This window comes from Herpailurus yagouaroundi, unplaced genomic scaffold (genome assembly GCF_014898765.1).
Source record: "Herpailurus yagouaroundi ecotype Mexico unplaced genomic scaffold, PumYag 188, whole genome shotgun sequence".
NCBI classification, from domain to species: domain Eukaryota; kingdom Metazoa; phylum Chordata; class Mammalia; order Carnivora; family Felidae; genus Herpailurus; species Herpailurus yagouaroundi.
In genome coordinates, this window is record NW_024412419.1 from 28,543,273 (window position 1) to 28,555,360 (window position 12,088).

Genomic DNA, 12,088 nt, shown 5'->3' on the forward strand with positions numbered 1-12,088 from the left:
AGAGAGACAGAGTATGAGCGGGGGAAGGGCAGAATGAGAGAGGGAGACACAGAATCTGAAGCAGGCTCCAGGCCTTCAGCTGTCAGCACAGAGCCTGACGTGGGGCTTGAACTCAAGAACCGTGAGATCATGAGTTGAGCTGAAACCAAGAGTCAGACGCTTAACCAACTGAGCCACCCAGGCACCCCTCTAGTTAATACTTCTAATAAGACAGTTGAGACACAGTTGACATATTTTTGCTCTATCTATCACTAGACAATGAGCTCTTTGAGAGCAGTATCCAATTACTTGGTTGTGATAGTTTCTTTATATATGATGACTGAGAAGATGGATTAATCAAGATAGATTTTTGATTAAATATAAACATTTTTTTATGTTATTGGTAAACATAACTTTCGGTAAACAAAGTGTGCCTGACTTTGATTATGAATGTGGAGAAAGTCATCTTTTATTGTCTACTATAGTCACCTTTCCCCCATTGTTATAACCATTCAAATCTCTATCAAGGCAGAATATTAGCTATTATAAAGTTTATCATTTTATGTTAAGGTATAATGATAAGAAGTTTTCTGAACTATAAGAAAAAAGTCAAAAGAAGAAAAAGAGAGAAAGAGGATATAATGAGATCATAAGTATCCAGGAAATATTGTCTGTCTGTTATGATTTATGTAATGAAATTAAAAAGTTGAAAGCCAATTTTAAAGCATTTCAAAGTAATATCAGAGAAATTAATTTGAAGGATACATTTAATGTTTTGAATCAGAATCTGTCAAGCCTGTCATGAATTTTAACTGAGTAAAAAAAGTATTCTGATGCATATTGTATGGATGTTGGAGTTTCAAATACCACAAAACTACCCAAGAGATGATGATACAATAGAACTCAATTACCTGGGAGTAATAAAGTACTTCAGTTGAAATCATGATGAATGTCAAAGGAAATATTTTGATGTATTTAAATAATGAACTCTACTGTTTGTAAAAGCTAGCTGTGCCAGATACCCTATAGAATAAGATCTTTGATTTTAACTCTAATTTTTCTTAACCTTTTATTACTGTGTGTACACACATACACATATCATAAGTATACATAGCATAAGGCTCACTAAACGTTCACAAACTTAACACCCCTGTATAACCAATAACTACATCAAAAAACAAAACATTGTCAACATACCAAAAGCCCTCCTTATGCCCTCTTCCTATCTCTACCTGCCTCCCCAAGTAATTACTATTCTGAGTGTTGACAACATTGATTATTAGTAACAAAAAAGATACTATGTATTTTTGTGTGTGTGACTGGCTTCTTGTGTTCAACACTGTTGACCTTAAAAGTAGAATGACCAGTTATTTTACCAGCAAAATGGATTATTCAGGAATAGAATAGGGATCGAAATTTGAGACATACAAGCTACAGCAAACTGTAGGCAAGTCCAGAAATCAAAGGAGAGGAATGTTACTTTATAGAGAAAAGAAGGAAGTTGGAAGGGGCTGCTTTGAATGCAAGTCCATCAGAGGAGAGTGAGAGTTCAGGGTGGTGATGGTTTCTCATTGGCTGAATTGTGATATTTTTCTTATTGGCTGAGCTTGTTGCTGGGCAAGGAGAAATTCTTCCTGCCTCCTGTTGGAGTAGTAAAGTAGGCTTCTTCTGTTGGGAATGCAAAGTATGTCTTTTGGTGTTGGGGTCTGCAACTGACAATGAATGATAGGGCATGAGAGCTCCTCCTCCCGGCCCCCTAACTCCATTTTAAATGAGGTTTCAAACCATGTTTGTGGGAATAATTCATATTGTTGCTAATAGTTGTATATTGTTAATTTTTATTGCTGCAGGGTATTATATTAGACAAATATTCTACAATGTATTTATCTATTCTAGTCTTAATGACACTTTGGGTAACTTCAGTTTGGTGCTATTATAAATAAGACTGCTGTGAAAATTCAAATACATGTCTTTTAGTGAATATATTTTAACACCAACTACTCTTAGCATGTGCTGTGTAAATTATCATGTAAAATTACACAATTAATGTAAACTATATCTATTTTTCAGGTGTCAGTATAAAATACATTTCTTTAAGCTATCTATTAAAGCAAGATACTTATAATTCAATATAATTTAATTATATTTAATTCTTTCTTTAAAGAGAGTCTAGTACATTCTAAATATAAAACTAGATACCTTATCTAGTTATTACTGATAAATACTCTGTAAAATGAATATTACTATACAATTTTGGTAGATAATTTTATTAAACATTTATCACTATTAAGTTGCAAAAATAAATTATGTTCTAACATAAACTTTGTTTGCAAAATGAAGGAGGGGAAAATGGGAGGAAGAAAAGAGAAGGGAAAGATACTACAAAGAGATGTTTCCAAATGAAATTTAGAACTTCTGTTTGACGAAAACCCATCTGTATTAGATTTCCTGAGGGACAGACCTGGAGACAAAGATTCAATCAAGTAAGTGGCCACTGCAGACAACTAGAAGTCTAGAACCACTGAAGATTATAGGGCTCAGAGACATCTCCTTTTGGGACCATGGGAGCTGGGGTATTTTTAAATTAATTCTTGGAGTTAATGGTACAGGACTGATCCTAGAAGTGTTATTTTTCTGTCACTAACTGACTGCTGTGAACATGAGCAGAGAAGGTTCCAGATAAAACTTTAGGCAAAGACATAATGCTTACAGTTGGAAATCACTTAGTATGCACTTAGATGACAAGACTCCAAGGAACATGGATGGAGCACCAAGGTCATCTGTAATTCTTTACTTGCCCTTGACACATCCCCCTATGTCCCATGTTAAATTCACTGGAGATCTCAATATTATCAATGTTTTTCATGGTGGCCAGTCACAGTTTCATTGAAAAAATATAATAAAAGGAGAAGTGGGACAAATACATTCCCTCCCTCTCACCAACTACGATTTTCTATATTGCCTTCACTCTCAGCCAGCCTCTTCACTGGTTGTGCCCCATAAGTAAACATAGTCCTTCATCCCATAGGGATCTGGGTCCCTGGATAACATGACCTTGTGAGGCATCCTTGTTGTAATTATCCATTAATGAATATCACTCATCATAAAAGCACCTGAAGACTGCCCAGGGAATATCTTGAATTCTAGTCATAATTCTCATGCCTCCATCCTGTAGCAGCAATCCTATCTCCTCATGATATTTAGATTCTATTATTCCTGCTAACATAGTAACATTTTGCTCATTATGCTTTCTAGTCTTCAGTTAGGAGAAACCCCAATGATCAGGTAGCAGTTGGGCATTTAGGTTTTCTGTAACTTTTACTGTGTTACCTATTAGAAGAGTCCTCCCAGGGAACCAGGACCTCTGGTCCAGCAGAGCTTAAAGTAATAGGCATAGGAAGTACAAAGTCCTAATGCGAGCACAGGACACATGCTCCTGTGTGGTGAGGAGAACCAGTTTCTATCTTCTGTTGCTCAGATGTATTTATTCTATGAGAGCTATAACACCATATAATGTCATCGGTTCAACTACATCCCACACCTTGAAGGGCAGCACTCAACTCAATCATGAATGACATCATCCCCAACCTGGTATCTCAGCTCTGCATTTAAAGAGGCCATGCTAACATTTCTATTAGGCTTAGAGCTTCTAAGTGATGAGGTATATCCGGGACTAGAGAATTACATACGCACATGTTCATTGTTCATTTCATTTTCTGAAAATGGGTTCTTTAGATCCAAGGTGATATTACATGCGATGCACTGCTCATTCACTCTGTGAGCCCTGACCAAGACAGGTTTAATGTTCCCCTCAGTTTGACTAATCCTTTGACAGGATTCTTCCTGACTATGGGCCATGACCTCACTTTTCTTAATTACTTTAGAAAACTCCTAATTATTAATTCTTTAATATGATATTGATACGGAGAGCCAGCTATACAGTCTATTTCATGGTTAAAAGATCTAGACTCCTTCCGATGATATTTGGGTAAAATTAGTAGAGTTAATGCTATTTTGGGGCAAGGCCATTAGTGTATACTGAGGTCTATTCCAGCTGAATGTAAAATGCTTCTAATCCTCTTTCCTGATTAGTATTGGAGGTAAAAAAGCACATTTGCCAGATCGAAAACTGTATATCAAATGCTCAAGGCTGTATTGATCTGTTCTAGTAAAGTTCCACATCTGGCACCACAGCTGTGATTGGAAATAACACCTGGTTAAGTGTGTGCTACTTGCTATCATTCGCCGTGCTCTCTTTTTTTTTAAGGGAGACAACACGTAGACCCATCAATTCTATTTAGAATTAAAATAAAAACTGCCACCATTACATCCTTTAGGCTTTTGCCATTGCCATCTTCTTCTACCTGGGATATAGCATTGCCGTTACTTTACTAACCTGCTTGGAAGGCTTTCATTTGAACTTTCCTACCATTATTGCCCTCCTTTACAGGTCAGGTTGCAGATATAGGAACCCTGTGAACCAAGTAAATGCATCCTGATTATGCATTCATGGACTGAGAAATGTCAGAGGTGAGGGCTCTGTGGAATCACTGGATCCACAATGATACAACTAAAGGCCAGTATTCCATCTATCATCCGACCTCCACATGCTTGCATCCTAACTAGGGGTCTGTGATGACATTTTGGACTCCCTAGCATATTGTTAGCCCAGAGTTTATAACACGTTTCAAATTATAAAAGTGGGCCCTTTAGGTCCCTTTGAGGAAAGATTATGAAATTTGGTATTAGGTACACTTGTTTTGTTTTATAGAGTATTCCTTGAGAGGATGCAGCCTCTTCTGGAACAGGCTCCCTGGAAATTGGTTTTATGGTTATGATGTTGCATTGTGGTAGCTGAAATCAGCCTTTTGATCACATGTTTTTAAGGTTTTTGTGTTGTATGTGTGTGTTGCTGTTTTTATTGTACAAGGCAGGCAGTATCATGGTCCAGCAGCCTGCGGGATCTGAATGCTACCCATAATACATGAGCTTGGAAGAAGCTGCTTCCCCAGTTGGGCCTCAGGTGATACCAAAGCCCGGGCTGACATTTTGATAGCAGCTGTGTGAGAGACCAAATGTGATCCAACTAAGCTATGTCTAGACTGACTCACAGAAACTATGTTATTATATGTTATTTTAAGCCACTAAGTTTGTAGGAATTTGTTATGCAGCAATAGCTACCTGATATGCCAGTTCCAGTACTCCTCCAGCTGGGGCCTGCTGAGCTGTAATCACAATTACTGGTGTAGAAACAATGAGGGAAATTAAGAGCGGCTCTGGCTGTACAAGATCTGCCTCAGCTGAAGTCTTTGCATGGTCTCCAGAGGAAGGGACGCTGTTACTGTCTGGTAAGAAGAGTGTGCCATTTCTGCTAGCCCAGGGGGTTCTAGGAAATATCAGCGGTCAGAGTTCTCAAACATTTTACCTAGATATCTCATTTAGGGTCTTAAAGTCCCCTCCTTCCCTTATCATGGCTCCGACTTGAAAATAGAAGACTTGCCAGGATGTGAATTTCACTTTCTTTATACCTTTGTTTTGGGGCCTGATATTGAGCTCGGTGTGCTCACTAGATACAGCGTGGGTGAGTCTTTAATGCTGCTAAAGCTTGTGGCTTGCCTCTTCATACCAGATGACATGACCTTCAGGGTACTTTTTTAAATTACTTAATGATCAAAAAATTCAACCACTCCTGCAATAATTATTGTCTCCTATCTCAAGAGATACTACACAAGCCAGTGCCTTTTATTTCATTTGTATCCCAATTCACCACAGCTAAATGGCTTGGTTATTATAATGCTATAGCATCTCTGGAATTTTCATTACCATACTTACTACTAGTAATGGGGTCCTAGAAACATCTACTCACTGAGTGACAAAATTTCAAAATTTTATCTTGAAGATCTGCTTCCTAAAACCACTTCTAGTACGAAGTGCCTTAATCTGGGTTCCCCCAGAAACTGACACTGAGAGAATGATGCACGTGTCAGTAGTTTGTTTGTGACATATTTCAGAAAATACAAGCAATTAAGTGGACATTGAGATAGAGAAGGGGATAAGTTAATGAAGGATGCATTACCAAACAAGTTACCATCATAGGCAACTGGAGCCTAACCTACATGAGGAAATCTCAAAGTCATGGTCCCTATTGGGTGAGGGAGTTGGGGTACTTATGTACCAACGGAGATCAAGATGAGCCATGACTTCTCTGTGACACCAGGTCTGCAGTACGGCAATTTAAGCTTCCACAGAGATTCGCCTTGAGGCAAAGAGATTCAGATACTGGTTATTGAAAGTGTATGGAAATCTACCGAAATGACAAGGTGGAGAGGATACCGACTGAGCACCAGCAGCATATGCCACACTATACTATTGCCTTTCTCCACAAATAATATTATATTAAGGAAATCTTTCAGGGAAAATTAAAAACTATACCCTCAACGATACACTGCAATACATGGTATTATTTCTGGAAGTTTCCTAGTATCAGCATAGTGGAATGCTGTAGGTTAATAACCAAATTCTTACCAAAGTTTTATTTTGTTTTTTTTCTTTAACTGAGAGCACTTTAAAAACATTTTCTTTATGACCAGATAAGAATATTTTCTTATTATACTCTTTAAAGTTATAATTATTTTATTTACTTTTAAGTATTTTGGGATTTTATTATTTACCTTGCAACTTCTAACAGGATACTGAACATTCATACGAAACATGAAAATTAAGGTCATTTTTTGGATATGTGACAGCTAATAAACAAAGCTCACAGTATCCTAAGTGACAAAAAGTAGATCTAATCCTGGCTTTCACAATAATTTGTGTACTGTTAATTTACTCTTGCATATAGCTATCTCATGCTTTAAGTAAATAGTCCATTCCTAACATTCAAAGATTTTATACTAAATATAGCTAAAACATATTAAAATGCTTATATAAAAGTAAAACCTGTTATATTTGTATGTTAAATGCTTTCTAAAATCACATCATAATCCCCAATTAAAGTACAAATTTATATACGAATGCAATAAGTCAAAGTTTATAATGTAATTTCTAGGATAACAATAAAAAAACCATACAGAAAATGAGTAACTGGCAAGCACAGAATGGAAAAATAGGGTAATGAAATTTAATCAACATAAGAGAAGAAAAGAAAGAAAAAGAAACATAGTTCAGGCGAATTATAAAATGGTAGATTTAAATGCACTACAATGGTAGTTTTGCCAAATTCAAATGAGCTAATCAATTCAAGATAAAAGGGATTTAAATTTCAACAAAATCTAACTACATTGTGCATTAAAAGATACACTTAGAAAGATACCAAAGTTACATAACACAGTAAGTTACTATGTGCCACTAAACAAAAGAAAGCTGGTTTAGCTCTGTTAATATATTTATATCAGTTTAAGTAGATTTTATTCAAAAGATATTAGTATTAATAAGAGAAATATTTTATAATAATAAATGGTTAAATTCACTAGGGAATTGTAATTTTAAATTTGTACAGACCTAATAACACATTATCAAATAAAGAAAAAAAGGACAGAATCCCAAGAAGAAATTGACAATAATTGGAGTAGGAGAGTTAATATACCTCCCTCAGCAACTGCTCAAACAGAAAAAGATGAAAACAGAAAAAATACAGAAAATTTGAGAAATAATACTGACAAACTTGACCTAATGGAAATATTAAAACACTGCTTGATACAATTATGTAAACATTCAAGCGCACATGGATTATTTAACAAAGTTGACCATGTTTTGAGTAAATTTCATCTTTAAAACATTAAAATCAAAGAGGGTAGATCCTCTTACCACAATAAAATTAAACTAGAAATCAGTAACAAAAAAAAAAATGACTAGAAAATTCCCATGTATTTGGAAATTTGGAACTGTATTCCAAAATAATCCATAGGTCAAAAAAGAAGTCATATGGATATTAGACAATAAACTGAATGATTATGAAGATAAGCTCTTTATGCGAAAGGCCAGTGTACTTGTCTATACACTGAAGCCTGATCGTAGAACGTGTACCATTTGGCGTATGGTAGATGCTGGGTAAATACTTCGCAGTAAATGAATCCGACAGTAACTGAATGTAATTCCTTTGATGATAGCACCTACTGGGTATGAAAGATTTAAACCTGTGCCAAGAACCTCAAGAACAGGTAAAGATTCTTCAAAAAGAGATTACAAGCAGAGCTCAGCATTCAGGTTTCCTATTTTGCAGCACGAGGAGGAGGAGGAGAAGGAGGAGGAAAACTGCAGGGGGCAGCTGAAGAAATAGGTACTGTTTTTCATAATTAAAACTGAGACTCCTACCTGCATCGTTTACAGTGTTCAAAGAGTGACGCCAGACACAGTAAGCGTAGGGGAAGCGTGGCTTATTTTCATTAACTGCAAAGTATTTACCCAGCATCTACCATAGGCCAAACGGTACCTGTTTGATGATCAGGCTTCAGTGTATAGACAAGTACACTGGCCTTTCGCATAAAGAGCTTATGTTCATAATCATTCAGTTTATTGTCTAATATCCATGACTTCTTTTTTGACCTATGGATTCTTTTGGAATATAAGCCTAGCTTATTTTATCTAGGTAGGCTGTCAGTACCAGCTTTATATGAATCAGCTTGTTACTTACTAGAATATGGACTATTTCTTTTGTCTTAAATTTATATATACTGATCTAGAAGTTCTCCAGAATCATAAAATGACTGTTACTAATTATAGAATCATTTCCAGAATCTGTAGCTCCTCATTCCAGAAAAGAAATTCTATTAAACATTACCAATTAAAGATTCAGTTGTCATTATTGACCTAAATTCATCAGTTGTAGTGATATTAGCGTGAAGGTTTACAACATTTTTATGAAATATTAATAATCTGTGACTGTGTAAAGGTGGGGCTGGAAGTAAAATGCCCATATTCTTTCCATTTCACTTGTCAAACCGCTTTACAAGGTTTCAATTAGATCCTTGCTTTTACCCCTGAGAGAAGCTAACGGATGTATTGCATTAATTATGGTTCTTAGAGACAGGCTCAGGGAAGCCAGCATTATAAAATTATAATTATTGCAGTTTTGCAGGCTCTACTTTTTCTCTCACCCCACGTGCTTACAGAGTTGAAATGTGGCTTTACAAACAATAGTTTTGGAGGAAGTGTGAGTGCAAGACTGCGTAACCAAATATATGAATCAATGTGGCTTATGATATTTCAGATGTAAAATTCTTTTAACCATTGAATACCATTTAATGTGTATTTGTGAATCTATTAAATTTACTTTTATTTACATATATGCATATGTACTTACATACACACATGCATAAAGTGGGATATATATATATATACATACACACATATATATACATATGTGTGTGTGTGTGTATATATATATACATACATATATATATATATTCACTGCTATGTATATATATTCAGTGACTGAATATATACACACACACAACACAAAGTTGCATTTGTGTTTGTACCCGTGTATTTGTGTATGTTTGTTTGTGTGGGTATGGCATGAGGGAAAGGGATGAGAACTTTCTACTATCAGTACAGAGAGCTGCCCCAAATCACAGTGCAGGTATTTGAAAATAGAACGGATCGGTGTGGTCACTAGTGATTTCCTTTAATTTTTTTAAAACCAGAAAGGAATTGAATGGCTCCCCTGAAAAATGTATCATGTCAATAAAGCACGTTTGACTAAGGCAATCGCCTATGTAGACCCTCACATTGTTTTAAAAGCTACAGTCTCTAAAAGAGAAAAGCCAGGGATAAGAATCTTACTTCTCTTTATAAGGGTAGTGTTTTGAAGAGAGCTGTCACAACATTTTCTCAATTTAAAGAACAAAATTTGCTGGAAGTTCCTATATGTCAGAGTATTATCTAAAAGCATGATTAAATTTAAAAACAGAATTTATTAAGTGATCCAGATCCATTTAGGTTACTGAGGTTATAAATCAAAAAGCACTTACATGCAGAGGTAACAGGAACTGGGCTGACTTTATATGTTCAAAAGGAAAGATTTTATTTTTGGTGAAATAAAATTTAAAAAAATAATGGGCAGTTAATTAAAAGTCATAAAATGCAGGAGACAAGTTAGGTAGTATTAAATTTAATTTAATAATTCAAGGCAATGCTTTCTAAATACTAAACTTGTAGCATAAATCATATTTATGGCCTTAATAAATTAATAAATAAGTGGCTGAAATAGTAGGTTAATTAAAATTAGTGCATTTTTAAAACTGGCAAACCAGATAGCGTGGTGGGCTAATATATAAGAGGTTGGCAGTTATTTCAGCCAAAATAGTGAAAGCAGATGGGCACCTAGACATGACCTCAACAGACTTTAGTTTTTTATAGCCTTATACTGGGTCATATAAATTATCACATTATCTTTTTTTTTTTTTTGAAACAGTATTATCACATGATGAATATTTCTTTAGACTAAATAATTGTACAACTTTTTAACTATGAGATTCTGGCATGTTATCTCATTTTCCTTACTTATGAAATACGGATAATAATAAGATCTCCTAGGATTTTTCAAAGGTTAAACTAATATACAAAATAGAACACTGTTACTTTCACTTATTGAAAGCTAGTGCATTTTTATATATTACTTTTGCTTTGACACTTACAGTATAACCCACATTAAGGACATTTTAGATGTAGAGCATAGTTTAAGTCACAGAATTCTGCAAATTGTAGGTTCATTTTATGGTGTTTGGGTTTATAACAGCTTTGTAAGCAGTTAAATAGATTACAACTAAGGAGACCATGCCAACCTAATTGAAGAGGCAACCAAACTAGGGTTCTATTTTTCTCTCCTTTAGCCATTTTATCTGTATGAAAATTATCTTCTTCAGGATCTCTCAGAAAAGCTTTTCACACTGTTGGAACACTTTTAATAAATGGGATTTGGTCTAGGGAAGAAAATTAACAAGAGACCTCAAAGAAAATTTATTTCAGAAAGAATATAGCCTTTTAGATGATATAGCACCTTACAGGGAGTTTGGATATGGTAGAGAATTGGTCAGGAAATAAAAAAAGGTTTTTTTTTTTTTTTTATGATTCAAGGACTAAAAATGAGATCTGTAATTGGAAAAGGTCTACAAGATCATGGTGCCTTTTGAATTGCAAACACCAGGTTAAGAACTTAGGAGAAAGATATTTTGGAAAGTGCTCAGAGAACAAATGATCTAATGCCTTCTATTTATTCCCATCTATCAGAGGTCCCATTGCACACTGCTCATCTTATCTGACAGAAGATTTTCGATTCATTGGCCTTACTGCTGACCTTTTATTCTCTTAAAACCCAAGAATCCCACATACTGATATAGCAAAATGGGAAAACTTCCTTTAGAATTAGGTCTGATTTCACTTACCCCATGTCACACTTTGTGTTTTAATTTTTTTGGTGTCAGGGGAGGGGAACAAGTAGGAGGAAGATTTTAGAACACTGCACAAGGATCAAGGATGTTGGGTCATAGACAACCAGGTTCAATTCTTGCCGGAGATACATGCTGTACCACTTTTAGGGACCTCAATGGAAAGAACAGTTATTAATTTTGTTATTTAATCTATAGCGCAGTTCATATAAAACAAAAACATTAAAAAATGCTTATTGAAAAAGTGGGTTGTAAAGCAAGTGTTTTTTTTTTTTAACTTTATATGTACTGTTCTGTAACATAGGAGTTGTACTTTTTATGCTTGTGAGAATTAAGTTAGACAATGGACATTAAAGGAACTTTCCTCGATGGTAGGTCTGATGATTTGTATTAAAAATATTCACTTGCATAACAAGATCTTGTTGTTCTTTTTGATGCATACAGAGGTATTACTACTTTAAACATTAAGCCTGCCAAGAATTCATACCTCTTGAGTATTTTCTTCACATACAAATTTGAGTCAATTTTTTTGATGTCTATTGGAAATAAATATTTTTCACAACTAGATAATTATAATAGAGTTTTAGGTGAGCATTTTTACAGGTTAAATAGATCTGGAACAGTTCTATGTTAATTGTGAAAACTTACAATAAGAGAGAAAGAAATTTTATGCCAGGAAAAACCTTTGTTTCATTTTCCTGATTTTTTCTTCCTCAAAA